The sequence below is a fragment of the Onychostruthus taczanowskii genome, unplaced genomic scaffold (assembly GCF_017590055.1).
Source record: "Onychostruthus taczanowskii isolate IOZ18803 unplaced genomic scaffold, ASM1759005v1 scaffold1, whole genome shotgun sequence".
NCBI classification, from domain to species: Eukaryota; Metazoa; Chordata; class Aves; order Passeriformes; family Passeridae; genus Onychostruthus; species Onychostruthus taczanowskii.
Window position 1 is genome coordinate 26,480,005 of NW_024496525.1, and position 15,141 is coordinate 26,495,145.

Here is a 15,141-nt window from a genome sequence, read left to right on the forward strand (position 1 = left end):
TGTGGGTTATAAACACACTTGTTTATAACAGCAGCTATTAACAGTAAGTGAGAAAGTACAGAGTCGAGAAAAACATGGTACAATTATTTCAATTAATTGGTGAGAAGTAGTAGTTTGAGATTAGTTTTCATGAGACTGTAGATACAATCTGATGACAACCTAGTGCTCAATGGAGGAACCCCACTGTCACTGCTCCTTCCCTTCTCTAACAGCTTTGACTGTCTGGTTTTCTGGGAGAAAAACAGTTCAGGACAATATAACCAAGTGGTATTTTTTTCCTTGGCCGAGGCAAGTTTTCTACTGGCTCAGCAAGCTGAATTAAGTAGTTGATATGGATCAGAGGAGTATTAGAGCTGCCATGAGGAGGAGGTTGTCATCCACTTTGACAGCCACTTGAACACCTTCATTACAGAAAACAAGGAAATTGGATTCAACAGGTTTTCGACTGTGCAATTTAAAATCAGACACCAGCTTCTCTTCTCTACTGCCAACTGCTGCTAAACTGTGTTACACTAAGGGCAATAAAAATTCCAAACCCAAAACTTCTTCCTGTGTAATCCAAAATTATTTAAATGGTGCCAGAGGAAACACCTAGAGGCAGCAGACTGCAGTAAGGGGATGAAAGATAAAAGGTTTTAACAACTCCTAATAGCTGGCAATGTATACATTAGTAGCATACTACTCCAAATGCCTGGAAGCAACCAGCACCTGTTTCATCATTATGCCCTAAAATCGTCCAATAATTCCTTACAGACTCTCATCAGCTGAGATAAAAACTGGTCAATAGACAGTTTACATGAATCATGAATTCTGTCACTAAAAACTCATCCTGTATTCAGTTTAGGCAACACATAGTCATTAGAAAACCATTCTCCAGACAACTTACTATTAATCAAGGACGCTTTAACTTAACTTCAACATAGCAAAGCATTAACTATGCAAGGATTACAACATGGAAAATTGCTCATCTCCTGGAAGCTGATCATACGTCTTTCAAAGACCCAGGGAGCTCATAAATGTCTTTGGCATTCTTCCAATCCTTTTTTCAATTAAATACTTGAAGATAAAAATGCATTACTTTCCTAAAACCTATACACTTTCTCCTCCAGAGCTTCATCACCCATCATGCCTCAAACCCATTGCTTTCAAATCGCTCAGTAGGTGGTATAGCCACACTTCTGTAGTGGAAGATTTAATTAACTCTGAGCCTTTGTGACTGATTGCACAGTAAACAAATCAACTTATCTATTCGCTATATAAACCTACGGACATACTGGGTATACGTTTCTGGAAATACCTGGATATATTTTTATTTTTTGATTTATAATCTTTGAAAGTACACAGTTTCTTGTTGCCCTGTCACTTACAGCTTGCTATCTTTCTTCAGTGTCAGTGAAATCCTGAGGCTAATGCTGATAGAGTTCAATATTCTTTAGAAACAATGAAGAAAGGAAAAACTTTCCTCACATGCTTTTTTTTACAAGTTGTAAAAAATTGTGAGGCAGTCCATGAGACCTTGCTGGCAGTAACTGTAGAAATAATGAAAAAGATACAAAGATAATCCCATGGCTCTCAGTAACAAGCTTCTGTCACTTCCCCCTTACAGTCTCTGCCATTCACGCTGACTCTGTTTATTAAACTGGTAGAAAACATTCATATTCCAATTTTCCTCTTACTTTGTTTCACACAAACAGGAAAGTATAAGCAGCAAGAAGAACAAATTACAAAAACACATAATCAAAAAACACACAGCAGAAACAGAGGTTTAAATGTGTGCTTGTTCAGGGTATTTTTGTTTTAAGAAGCAGTATGCTTTTTTATGCTCATTATCTATCTCCACTAGTAATTTAGTTTCTGCAGTCTTGGAGGTCATTGAGATAGCACTATGTTAGACAGCAAGAGCCATGAAAAATTATCTTCAGTAGCAGGGGGGAAGAGAGAAGCATGGATTTTTCTCACCGAAACAAATTTTAACAGAGGTCATACCCCTTCTTAACAACTTTATGTAGCAAGTTGACAATACGGGCATTTAACTTCAGTTGAAAGATGTAAAGGTTATGGGTCACTACAGAAAATTGACCAGACTTTTGCTTGTATTGTCAGCACTTTGTCTTCTTCCAAAAACAAAAGCCTAGCAGCCATTGACCATGAAGATATAGCAAAGCACGACTTTGCTTGTTCAGAAATACACAGTTTCAGTGAGGAATTAAAAGTCATACTTAAGACTGATCCCAGACACTAATATCCTGAATAAAGAAGATATACTATCAATTAATATAATTAATTCATAAAACCCCAGTTAATAAGTCAGATTAGATACATTTAAATGTTTAAAGGTATGCAGAATATAAATATCTCGAAAATGGCTTTTATTTATGCACTTGAAAGTTAAAAGAGGAGGTGAAAACAAAAATACCTGAATTAACTTGCCAAAACTTAGTGAGAGAAGTTAGGTCTTCTAAGGTTCGAGTGCTGTCTGGGATTCAGATCACCTCTAAAAGATTTTACTACAAACTACAACGCAACTTCACTTTTAGATATTAATTTCTGCTTGAACAAAAAAATATAGAGCAGAAATATCATAGAAGGCCAGTAACAGTTCAAAGAAAGCTGTAACAAACCTGGTCTAGATCAGAAACAAAGCAGACTTTGCAAACGAAAGAGAAACATGAATTGCAAAGGTAGCCAGCCCAGACATGCTTGCACAGCCTAATCACCTCAATGGAATCAAACAAATTAACTTTAAAAAGCAAAATGTATTTACCTCACTTCCTAAGGAAAGGAGACTTAAGCAATCAATGGGCAAGTCTAAAACTCCAATTCAGCTTTCAAAAATAAAATTCCTAAATTCTTATATTTAAGACCAGTTTCTTCACTGCCACCCAGCTGCTTACTAGCATCTCAGCTGAGGAAAAGGCTGCTACATGGCCTGACAAATTATCAAGAATCAGAATCCAAAAGAGGAGACAGGCACCAGAAATCAGGTTTTAATAACTAACAATAAGGAGCTGGTTCAAAAAGCATTTGAGGTTGGGGTTTTTTTTATGTTTGTGTATGCATTTGCAAAAATGAAAAAAACTCAAGGATACTGATATTTAAAACAAACAAAAAAAATCCCAAGGCCAGCTAAAAGAGTCCCAAATGACCACCTCTGTTTCCAGCAACCAATCCATCAAGTCAGTAGCCACCCTGCTGCTTCTCAGATCTCTTACGCTCATTCAATGAGCCCAAAGGAATTAATCCTTTACAAAGAATAACAGAATATTTAAAACATGGGCAGAAACTGATCCTGCCAGCTTACATGATGGAAGCACTGAGTCACTGACAGAAAGAGAAGAAAGCACAGCAAACCAAGATTTTCTACTACCATTAGCAAAGATCAAGAGAGAACTCTTTTGATTTTTTTTTGTCTTGGTAAGAAGGAACTCACTAGAAACACCCATGCCAACCAAAACACAAATCACAGGCTGACAAGTGCATTGCACTTCAAGGAAGGACCACAACAAGCAGTACTGAAGTCTCTTGGATCCAGGCGTATTTTCAACAGGAGAAAGTGGAAAATATTGCCCTTTCTTCTCTTTTGCATCAGAGAACAGCCTTTCAACACCGCCAGCTGTGCAATAATGCAAGTAAATTCCTTGACATGAGTTTCAGTTCTCTGCTTCTTGACTATATGGTTTTGAAGGTAACAAATAGAATGGAAAACTGATTTAACTAACGCAGTCTGCAGTACAGAGCAGAAATAACAAGGGAATTCCAAATATATTGCTCAGCTCGCAGACTTGAAAAATCATGTTACTAGTATGCAAGAATTATCAAAACCAAGAGTTTACCTAATATAATAACTTGGCACACATTAAAATGAGCACTACTTTGTTTTCTATATTAAGTCTTCTAGAATGTTTATTTTAGTCACAGTCCTAAAGCCTCCATACCCCCAGTCAATACAGTTTAAACACCAAAACTTGAAATGTCAATGAAGACTGCAACTTCAGCTAAAAAATTAACTTTTAGTTTTTATTATATATCAAGTTTCTTCTCTTCTGGTTTATCACAATAGATATGATACTCACAAAAGGCTAAAGGATGAAAAAATAGATGTCAGGAAGGTGTAAAGCAAAATCATGCTTTCTGATCTACTCCAACTGTTCTTAGCCTTCAGGATACAACATTCTAAAAGCACATTCCAAACATTTTCTAGAAGCTCCTGTTCTACACAACACTATAATTATACTTTTATCTTATTTAAAAGTAGCACTTTCTAAAAATATCTATATAAATAAAACCAAACCTCTGCTATCAGTCTGAAGAAATTACTTGAACACATGAAGGTGATGGGATACAGATGGTCAGTGGTTGGTTACAGTCAGGCACTGGGGCACAGGAGCCACCTTGCTGTTCTGCTAACAACCTATCACACTCAGCACACTCCCTGGTTTGTATTGCCTACATGAGAGGGAAAAAGATCAGAGAGAACTGTGGACAACAGAACAACCTATCTCAGGATGTTCTGAAGTTCTACCTGCTGCCTGACAGTGATGCCTTTTCACTGGCCCTGAAGTCATGAGCCAGACACAGGTGATTAAAAGGGGTTACCTTTACAAGGGTCCTTATGGTGCACAACACGCTGGACAAAAAGCGTTGAAGATGCACAAATAACACAAAGCAGATACAATTTATACGTTTAGAAATTAGCATAACCTACAAGAATCCCCAATTAGAGACACAGGTGATGAGGCAATTCCCCCCCGGTTCTACACTTTTCCGAAATTTCCCCCAGGCTAACAACTAAACTCTGTTCATGAAATTGTCTCGAGAAGTCATTTTGACCACAGTTCCCAGAGGACCTAACCTTGGACCCTCAGGGCTTGGAGCTGCTGGAGAATTTATTTTGTCTTTCTGTCCAATGGAGTAGGTAAAACGCTAGCTACGAATACAAAAATAGGCTACAGAGCTACAAATACATATGTAAAGACTATAGAAAATATATAAAAGCAAAAAAGGCAAAACCCAATTTGGTATCAATCAATTAACCTATGCCCCAAAATAAAAAACCTGTCTGTAGTCTTAGCACTTACTGTAAAGCTCATTGTCCCTAAAGCCCTAGAATCCTTTTCAAAATCTTCCGGAATTCTTGCTCTCACTTATTCAAGTAAGTAGAGCTTACCTAAAGAGAACTCAAATTATTTCAGCTCTTTTGTCCATTTTGCTAAGTAACTCCTCGCTCTTTTAGGAATGCATGTGTTTTTATTTTGTTTTGCCAGTAATTTGCATTCAGTAGAGATAAATGCACATTTAGTCAGCTCATACTGAAAGCCAGCATGGGTCAAGCAGAGATACTCAGACTCTGAGCACCTGTGCTGAAGCAAATCCACACACTTCGCTGAAAAAGGGGCAAAGTACTTCACACATTTTTGAGGTGAAAAAGGAGAAACATCTACGGGCTATATAAAAAACCCCATGATAACACATCTTTTTTTGAACTGCAGGGTTTAGATTTTTTTTTTTCATTTGTATGCTACAGATGATCAAAGTATTTTTAAAAAGAAAGAAAAACATTAGTGTAATATAACAAACAAAACAGCTTGTTTGGCTACCAGTAACCAGTGGAGCTGCCTAACTGCAGGGCAGGCAGAAGTACCTTCCAAGGACCAGTCACCTTGGTGTCTGCCAAGACTGAAAAGATACTCTGGTTTTTAGAGCCTTGGGTGAATTTCACTACAAATTAATTGTTTCAACTGTCTGGTAAACTTCTGGCATTCCCAATAGACTGAAGTCCCATGTCTGTCAGTTACATACAGTGTAAAGGAGTATCACATTTGTGTTCAGTCTGTAGGATACAGCAATCCTTCAAAAAGAGGAGAAACAAGCAAACAATCAACACTTCCCTCTTCTACTTTCTTCATGACTCTTTGTGACGTTTGTTATCCCTGCAGTGATATGTCCTTCCTCATGTCAAAAGCCCCAGTCAATTTTCCATCTACACTGCTCTTAGCCTAATACAACCTTTCTAAAGTAGAAGAGGGATAAAGAGAAAATACCCAAACTGCATTTAATATTAAACATATGGACTGAGAACAGATTTATACAATCACATGTTGATGTCACTGCCTTCTCAATTAATTGTTAATTCTCGTATTAAGCGCTTTGTGGTTGCCAAGTAATGACTTGCCACTTTCACAGAACTGTATTATCAGGATGCTTTGAAGAACAGCAGTTGCTAATTCAGGGTAAACACTTCTGAATAAATATATACATATTTTTAACCCTACCAATTAATAAAGTAACAATCCAATTAATAAACACGTAAAAAAAGCACCTTCCAGCTGAAAACTGCTAGTAGCATCTTCAAATCTCACGGACCGTAGTGTGGAGATAGACAATAAGAAAGACTCTCTTAAGAGAGGAACTTGGGAAAATAGCTATGAAATTAATTTCAGTTAGTGTCTGTAGGAACTTGCTAAAACAAGCACCACCCCCACCTACGGCACGTGCAGTCAGCATTTCAACAGAGCATCTATAGTGGCTTATTTAAAGAAAACACGTAAAACACAGTGAAACAGGGCAAACTGACTGTCTGCAAATTAACTGTTTTGATTACCACGTTTAGAGAAAAGAAAACCAATCTTTCAGCCTACACACTTTCACCACTTGAGACCACCACCTAACTTGAAGACCAAAATCTTAACACTAACAATACTCAAAGCTGATCTGAAGTGCCAAACATCCTCTGGACTGTTAGCGGTTCACTGAGATTCACTATTCACTTTGAGAGCCACTTTCATTAAACACTAATTTCTGGTTAAGCATAATGCACACAAAAAAAATACTTTTTTTTTTGGTCAGATATCAATATCACCCCCCCATTTTCTACTCATGCGGGCTACATCTATATTACCTAACAGAGCAACAAAGTCCTGTCCAAAAATATATGTCTTGCAACCTTTCACTTCTCAACGCACATTCACACAACACAAGGTCTGCCTTAATCACGCTGCCTTCATTTACCCTGGAAAAAGACGGAAAGGAAGCAAACAAGAACCAAGGCATTCTTACATCGCCTTTAACATCAGCACCGCCGAGTTTAAACTCCTTCCCTACTCGCCACTGCTCTCCCCGGACACGGCGGGAGGGCCCCAGGGCCCCGGGGGGCGCCGCTCACAGACAAAGCCGAGCGGGGCCGCAGCGCGGCCCAGCCGTGCGGGCCCGCGGGCGCCGGGGCAGCTGCCCAGGCCGATGCGGGGCCCGGGTGCCGCCATCCCACCGCGCTGGCGGCGGGGCCGGGCCGCGGGAGCTGCGGCCAGCGGGCGCGACACACCCGCGCTCGGCCGCCATGCAGCTCCCGGCGCGCCATCTCCTACCTGCTCGGACCGGACCCAGCCCGGCGCTTCCCCCTACTACAGGCCGCGTCTCATTGTGCTCCCGCCGCCGCCATTTCCCCGCCGCCGCCGCCGCCTCAGTCCCCGCAGCTGTCAGGTCCTTCCATTCACCTGGGCCCGGGACGGCCTCCCCCTCCCTCCCTTGCCCCTGCGCTACGGCCGGCGCTACGCAAACGGAGCGCCGCCCCCGCCCCTCCCGCCCGTACCAACGGGGGCCGCCCAGCGCCCGCGGCGCAACCCCGCTCCGAGAATTCCGCCCTGCGCAGTCCGCACGCTCCGCATCCCCCCACGCTATGAGAGGAAGCAGGCGATTGGCGGCCGCGGCCGGGTAAAAGGTGAAAGGTTCGCCAGACGGCCAATGGGACGGCGGGATACAGCGGCTGCCGGAGAGGCTCCGGGCGCGCACGTGCGTGCGCGCTCCCGCCCCTCCCCCGCCGGAGCGGAGCGAGCACTCGGCCGTGCCCGCGGCGGGCGGGTCTCGCGCGCTGGGGCGGGGGGCGGCGGGCGCGCGCGCGGAGGCGCTGAGGCGAGGGCGGCGCCCGCCATCTTGGGAGGGCGGCCGGGGCCCGGGCCTTCGCTCCCTGTGCCACTCAGGGTCATGGAGAGCCGGATCTGAGGGAATAGGGTTGTTCCATCGCACGGCAAGCCCTAGGGGAAGAAGGTGATCCCTTTGTGGCAATGCGGACAGAGAGCAGCGTGGAGCTACTCTCTATCAAAAATCCCACCTTTCCATACACAGGGGGCCATTTCCATAAGAAGTCACCTCCCTGCCACAGGCAAAGTGCTACTTTCCCACTCCGGGGAGCCTTCAGTCCCCGCTGGTGCAGGGCCCAGAAGGTGGAAGAAGAAAGGACAGCTGAAGGTAGTTGGGTTATGTGGACTCCCAGGGCAGCATCTCCATCTGTCACTGCATGAGGCAGATTGTTGCCTGGCTGGAGCACTGGTCTCACTCCAATATTTTGGCAACACTCCATTGATCTAGTAGATGTTACTACTAAGTATTTTTAAAAGTGCCTTGAAATATCTAGAATTAAACAGCTGGTGTAGGGTCAGGTTTTGCCACCACCAAAACTCTTCAGGCAGAGGTGAATGAGTTACATTTGTGTTAAACCAGGGGACCAAGTGAGAGTCTCCTGTGATCTCGTGTGCTTGCAGAAGGACTGGATGGTGATCGACCTTGGTGCCTGATAAAGAAGATGACCATAAATGCGATGCCATTCTGGCCAGCCACTGCCCTTTTAAGTTGTGCAGAAGGCAGTGTGTTTTCAGTGGAAGATCTGTCACTGGATGTCCAGCTTCCTCCTTCCATCTACCCTCTGCCAGGGACTTGCCATTTTAACACGACTGTGCCTGCAAAATCAGTATGAAAAAATAAAGCTGTCTGGAGCACTCCTAAGATTCATTTAAAACAACCTGAATAAAATTATTTCAGATTCAAAAAGTGATCTAGAGGCCTGGGGTATTATGAAATTAAGTATTTTCTTGGCACAAACCTCTGCTGCTGTTTAGAACACAACTTCTGTAATGCCTGCCGTTATTATGTTGTTAAATGTTACGGTACTGGGTATTTTTGTAGGATTGAAAGGGCATCCTTCTGGGTTTTTTTATGGATGGAAGAATAATTATATCCCATGACAAAAGCTGAGGAAGAAGAGCAGCTGTTCAGTCTTATCCAGTGGGAACTGTCAGAGCATATGGGTCTATTTTTCCAATTTTAGCTGAAGTACTGAAGGAAATTGGCATTCTTGATTCCTTCTAACATGAAATAGAGCAGAAAGAAACCCTCCTTAGTGCAGGCCGTGGTTAAATAATGAATTTTATCCATTTCAAGTAGGTTCAAAGAGAAAGCAAGCAGAATACTTAGAAAACAAAATAGACAAAAACCAGGAGAATTCTGGAAGTTATTTTCTTATAAAATTGGGTGTCTTTCTCCACAGCTACTTCCTCCTTGAGCCTGCCTGCTGACAGGAGTTTTTGATATAAAAGCACAGGGTACAATCCGTGCTGTTCCTTGCAATCCTGTCCCCACTCCCCTCTCTCTATTCTAAGAAACAGATATTTGATGTCATGTATTTGTGTAATCAGAACTAACCGTCAGAGTTCAACCCCAAATTTAAAATTTACTTCTATGTTGATTTCACAAATTCCTTACAAAGATTTTTAAAGTGAGATGCACTCGTCAATGTGAGACACAACTGAAAAATTCCACATATTTCAAACTGGTTGGCATTGAGAGTTTGGTGAAAAACCACACAGCCAACCATAAAAAGAAAACAGACTGTGGGATGAAAAGGACTCACTGCCTAACTATTAAAATCTGGAAAAGAATAAGTTACACTGTACCAAGTAACAGCCTTCCCTGTATCTTTAGTTCAATAAATTCTGATATTTACTCTATGGGGTAACTGTTGTTAAACAAAAAGAAAATACAGACATTTATCTCCCTTCTTGAAAGAATTAGTAATGGATGGGGAGTGGAGGTTTTTCTGTTTTGTTTTTTTTTTCCTGTTGACTAAGACGAAAGAAAGATTCTGTTTGGGTTAGAAAAGAGGAAAACTGACATAAAAAATCACTTTGTCACAACGAATTGTCTTTGTTCATGCTACAGAACTCTCCAGTCATGCTGGTGGAAATCAGGCATTTCAGCTCCACTCGTACCAGGGTCTAAAATGGACTCTGAAGAGATTCCTTCCTGCGAGACAATGGTGACCTCTGTTGTTCCCTGCTGCTGGTACCAGCCACGGTGCCTTCTGGCCTCCTGTCACACCCTGGTTCACTAAGGCACTTTGAAACAGGCTGGCACTTACCGAGGGACTGCGTGCCCAAGTGTTGCATCCTAGTTTCTGGCCAGGAAAGGATGTGTCTATTGTGCACTCCACTTGGGAAATTTTCCCTTGAGGCTTTCCTCTCAGGAGGCCCCCAGTCTGGCTACCAGGTTTTCCAGCCCATAGCTGTGAATCACTGCTGGGAAGAGCAGTTGAAAACGCTTTAAACCACAGTGTTAATTATAACACCTGCAATGTATTATGAGAAAAAGCTGCAAGTATGATTATAGAGAAGGATGTTGGGAGAAAGAAAGAAGATTCCATTTCTAAAACTGAAGCTTGGATTTTAACAAGGTGTTAGGTTTCATGAATCTTTGTCTCACCCTAAAATGCATTAAAAAAAAATTGGCATGCTGTCCCACTTCAGTGACCCAGACTTCATAATTCCAAGGATATTTTCCTTAGTGCAAGAGAAACTTCAGTAATATTTTCTTTTTTTACCTCTTTAAATTACTGACATGAGGATATGAGCTGACGTAGTTTGGAAACTGGCCCCTCTCTCTCCTGGCAGCATTTCCCAGGCAAAGTTCCCTGCTTTTTCCTTGTGTTTCTTCAGACTGATGATCTCCTCCATAATGGAGAAAAATAAATGGAAAGAAATCCATTTTTGACCCCCTATAGCTATCAGTGGCTGAAAAAAATGGGGAACAAAATTTATGTCAACCACAAGATTTGTATTCAACTCCGAGCTTGTAATTCTGTTGGCTGTTCTGGAATGCCTCGCAGAGAGAGAATATTTTTAAACAAAAATTGGCTTCCTACTCCTCTAGAAATGATTTTTGGCTTTTTTGCTGCCTTCAAATATACAATGGGTTTGGATGTTGTGATTAATTTTCCTATAAATTTAGAAATACATCAAAAGTAGAAAAAGGAGGGAGTCAGAAAATACTTCGGTGTGACTAAAAACATCTCCTGAACATGGGCAGCAAGAAGGAAAAGTTTTGCTCAGGTTTACTGATTATGTTAGCCTGTGAAGAACTGAGCACTGCACTGTTTCCTTTCAGGTGTGTGCCAGTAGGGAACTAGAGGAGCAAGGGGAAAGGCTCTTTCTGCCTTTTCTAAGAATGGGTGCAGGGTTTCCTTTTTCCAATCACCTGGGACTTCATCTGATGGGTTTTTTTACTGAAAGAGCGGAGCAGTTTCACAAGTACCTTCAATGGCACAATGCAAATAACTGTCGTACAATAGTTAACAGAGGGTCCTAATGCCCTTGAGATATACCCTTGTTAATGCTCATTTATGCCTGAGAACCAAGAAATACCACTTTACAATGTATAAATCTACATGTATGTCGATTCTTGTTAACATGCAGAAAATACGTATCAGCAGAGTGATAAATCTGCTCCCCAGGGTACAGAGCAACCATAAAAAAGAAATTAATCAATTCAAAGTATTTACAGCAGATGGAGCTATGCATTTTGCTTTGATCATATGTTATATGATATTCCAAGATAAAGAGTAGTTTGCCAAGGTCTGTGGTAAGCCAGTGGTACTGTCTCACCAAGGAATGGAGTTAGTCACAGAAGGCATTTCATAAATTGCTGCAATTAGCTCTCCTGGAAATAATCCTTGTAACATCAGTAGAAATAGCAACTCAAGAAAAGATTACCATAGAGAGCACAGCTCAAGTGAAAGGCTTTGCTCTCTCCACTCACCAGCTGGAAAGTTCTCCTGCTGGCTTTTGTTTACTGACCAAGAGAATGAGCCCTGAGGAGAGGATGAAGGTTTCAGTTCGCACTACCAACAAGAATATGTGTGATGGGCACAGGTTATCCTTAGGAGGTCTGGGCTCCTGCACAACCCAAGTGCATGCTCAGTGTGTACACATGTGTAGGGCTCCTTATCTGAAATGAACCCTCTGCTTGTCTTTGTTTCTGCCAAGATCCAGATGGATCCAGTGTGTCTCCAACACTGCCTGTGCATCATCTTCAAGCTACACTAATTGTGATTACACAGCAAGGATAAGGGAGATTATTTTTGAGTTTCTGTCAGAATTACTTTTGTCCCAGAGTAGTTAAAAGAAAACCAGTCCAACGGTTCCTGTCTTACTATGTTTGAGTCTGAACTAAAGTTTGGATCTCATACCACTGTAGAAGTTTACTCTGCCTCCACACACTGAGATGACCCATCTTACCTGTTTGAACCTTGCACCCTCCCCTCTCCAGTGCACTTGCAAATTCCTAACCACAATGTCAGTAGAAAAAAAAAAATCCAATTAAAACCAAAAACCAAACCAAAACCAAAAACCAAAGTTTTGGTTATGAAAAGTGGTAGATGCCCTATCCCTGGAAACATTTGGCCAGACTGGACAGTTCTCCAAGCAACCTGCTTTGATGGAGATGCTCATGGCAGAGCAGTTAGACTGGATAACATTTAAAGGTCTCTTCTAGCCCAAACTGTTTTATGATTCTGGGAGTCTACGTCGCTAACAGGACTGGACCCAAATATCCCAAATTCTCAACAGAAACATGAATGTTCTCTTGCTATGTACACTTCGGTGTGGGGGAGGTTGGTCCAACAGGCAGGTGCAACTACTGCAGGAGTGTTAGAAACACTTTGAAAACATGTGGGATGATTTGATTTTGTAGAAGGATTAGAGGAATATTTACAACTCCTAAAGCATGATACCCATGAAACCTTTAGAGAGGAAGCATTCCTATACCTTTCCCATATGCCATTTCTTTTCCGTGTGTTTATCCAATTTAGATATATTTTTCAGGACACACATCATGGGGCTGATTCTGAACTGTACTGCAAATCTATTGTATTATATTTTCTTTTTCTCTTATACTGCAAAGGGATTTGAAGTGTAGGGGGAAGTACATAGTAAATATGAAATGGTACTGCTGCTAGTAATTTACTAATCCCCAAGTCTAAACATGTATATAGAAACAGCCCAGATAAACAAATTGTAAGAACAGTAAGTAATTAAGCTTGACTTATTTTTGTGAGCTTTCCCATGGCTTCCCTTTATAATGCCAGTTTCTATGCATTAATAAATTAGTAATTCTTCCCCTTTTTAAAAATTTTAAATCCATGTTTGTTGACCAGAAAAAAAGTTTAGATTCTTCCTCCAAAATGAAAAGTCACTTTTTGGGTAAGTGGGAAACAATGCACTTTATGAATATGCAGTCTTTACTGGGGTCTTCTCCCCTAGAACATGCATTAGTTTTGGGCATGAAAATATGTAATAGATATAAAATAATATATATAACAGATACAATATATAATTACAACAATTAATAAATTGAACAATTAGAATCCACAAGACAAACCCACAGGTAACAGATTAGATACAGGAAGCCTGTTCATTTATTTCAAAATTGGAGATTCTGTAAAATAAATTGGAGCTATTCACTAGTAAATACTATTCTTATTACAGCATAACAATTTCTAAAAACATTTTGTTTACCAGCTATACAGAAGAATTTAGTTCTTTCTCACAAAAATTAGCTTTGATCAACTAGTGCAAACATCCAGTACAAGCCCCTGACTGAAATTATTCAGAATAAATGTATTTGAAAGTACATGAAAATGCATTTCCTTCAGTATATCTGGACACCACTCAAGTCCTCCCAGCATTTGTTCTCATTTTAAAAAACCATCAGTCCTCACCACTTGCCAAAGAGAAACATGTATTTTAAATATTACATTCCTTACTTAGAAATTATTTATTTAGGAGAAGTCCCTCATTAACTCTTTAGCCATCTAGCACTTTACAGTTTAAACTAGAGAACTTTAACAAGAAAGGTAAAACAGTTTGTTCAGCTTTTTATACAGTGGTATACAATAGCACAAGGTGGTATGCCTACTAAAATGTTTTCTTCAAGGCAAAAGTACAAGTTGAATTTTTCATTACAGTAAAAAATACTTATTTTACTTGTGTAACTTACTTGGCATTAAAATATGACTGCATTGTTTCTCTCATGAACTCAGCAGCATATATGTTGGAAGTTACTTGATTCACATCAGACCAGTCATTTTGAAATAAACAAGAGTGATTTTCTGTTACAGCCTTAATAATGGCCATGGACCAAAGAACCCCCTGTATATATTCACATCAAATCCATTATGTGAATCAAAGAGATTCCAGGAAGGCCCAGTGAAATTAAGGAAACTTATTTGGGGAATAAGATATTACCTGGCCTTAACACAGCAGTGATGACCAGGAACTAGTCTTTCTTGGAATGGTAGGTTTTAGTATTTCTTGCTAAGGTAAAATCATTTTTATTGGTCCTTCTAACCTTTTCACGAAGAAAAAATATATTAATCACTCAGGGGCCAATTTTATGTTCCAGAGACACAAACTTAAGGCATTTCTGTCCATTATGGGGAGAAATAACATGGGTCTCATTTTCCAGAATCAGCAGTAGCAGCTGCTTGGAAAGGAATTGTTAAATGTGCCACTGAAGTGGAAAGAGGTTTTCCATGTCTTACATTTAGTGGAGGAGAGAAATACTTTGATGTTTCACAATTTCAGTTAAGATAACTCTGAAATGACTATGGCACTTGGAAAAAAATTTTTCACCCTTTGTGAGCTCTGTAGTTGTGAGAAGCTGTGGACAGAGCAAGCGAGCTACTCCACAGAGAACATGACTTTTCCATATAATTTAATGTGCATGTATCCCATTCTCCTGCACGAATGGCTTAATAATCTTAGGCTAGTATGGGTGGGGACAAGCCATATTGTGTGTCCTGTTTACATACAAACCTGGAACATGAACAATGGTAGGTCGGGCAGCTGTAAAATAGTGTTAGCTGTGGTGTACCAGGGGAAGTTATTTACCTGACAAAAACCTGCACAATGCAGAAATACAAAGTATTTTGGGGTTTTTACCTCCATTCAGATCTGCCTATTAGCTCAATGGAAACAGCAGGCAACCGATTTTCAGGGTATGAGCTTTCAGCTGTAGCAGTTTGGGAACTTCCATTGCCAT

The 15,141-nt window shown here is 40.8% G+C and overlaps 1 protein-coding gene across 3 annotated transcripts in view; it reads right to left on the bottom strand.

The window, feature by feature from the left end:
• Positions 1–7,656, bottom strand: part of DICER1 (dicer 1, ribonuclease III) — a 66,382-nt gene extending 58,726 nt beyond the window's left edge. Inside the window, exon 1 of one of the 3 annotated variants that reach the window (XM_041414088.1) lies at positions 7,586–7,656. The gene's annotated coding sequence lies outside the window, so the exon portion shown is untranslated. Of the gene's footprint in view, positions 1–6,319; positions 6,335–7,361; positions 7,562–7,585 lie in introns of those variants that run through there. The other 2 variants (XM_041414020.1, XM_041414174.1) reach the window with 2 other exon arrangements.
• Between the last annotated feature and the right edge of the window lie 7,485 nt (positions 7,657–15,141).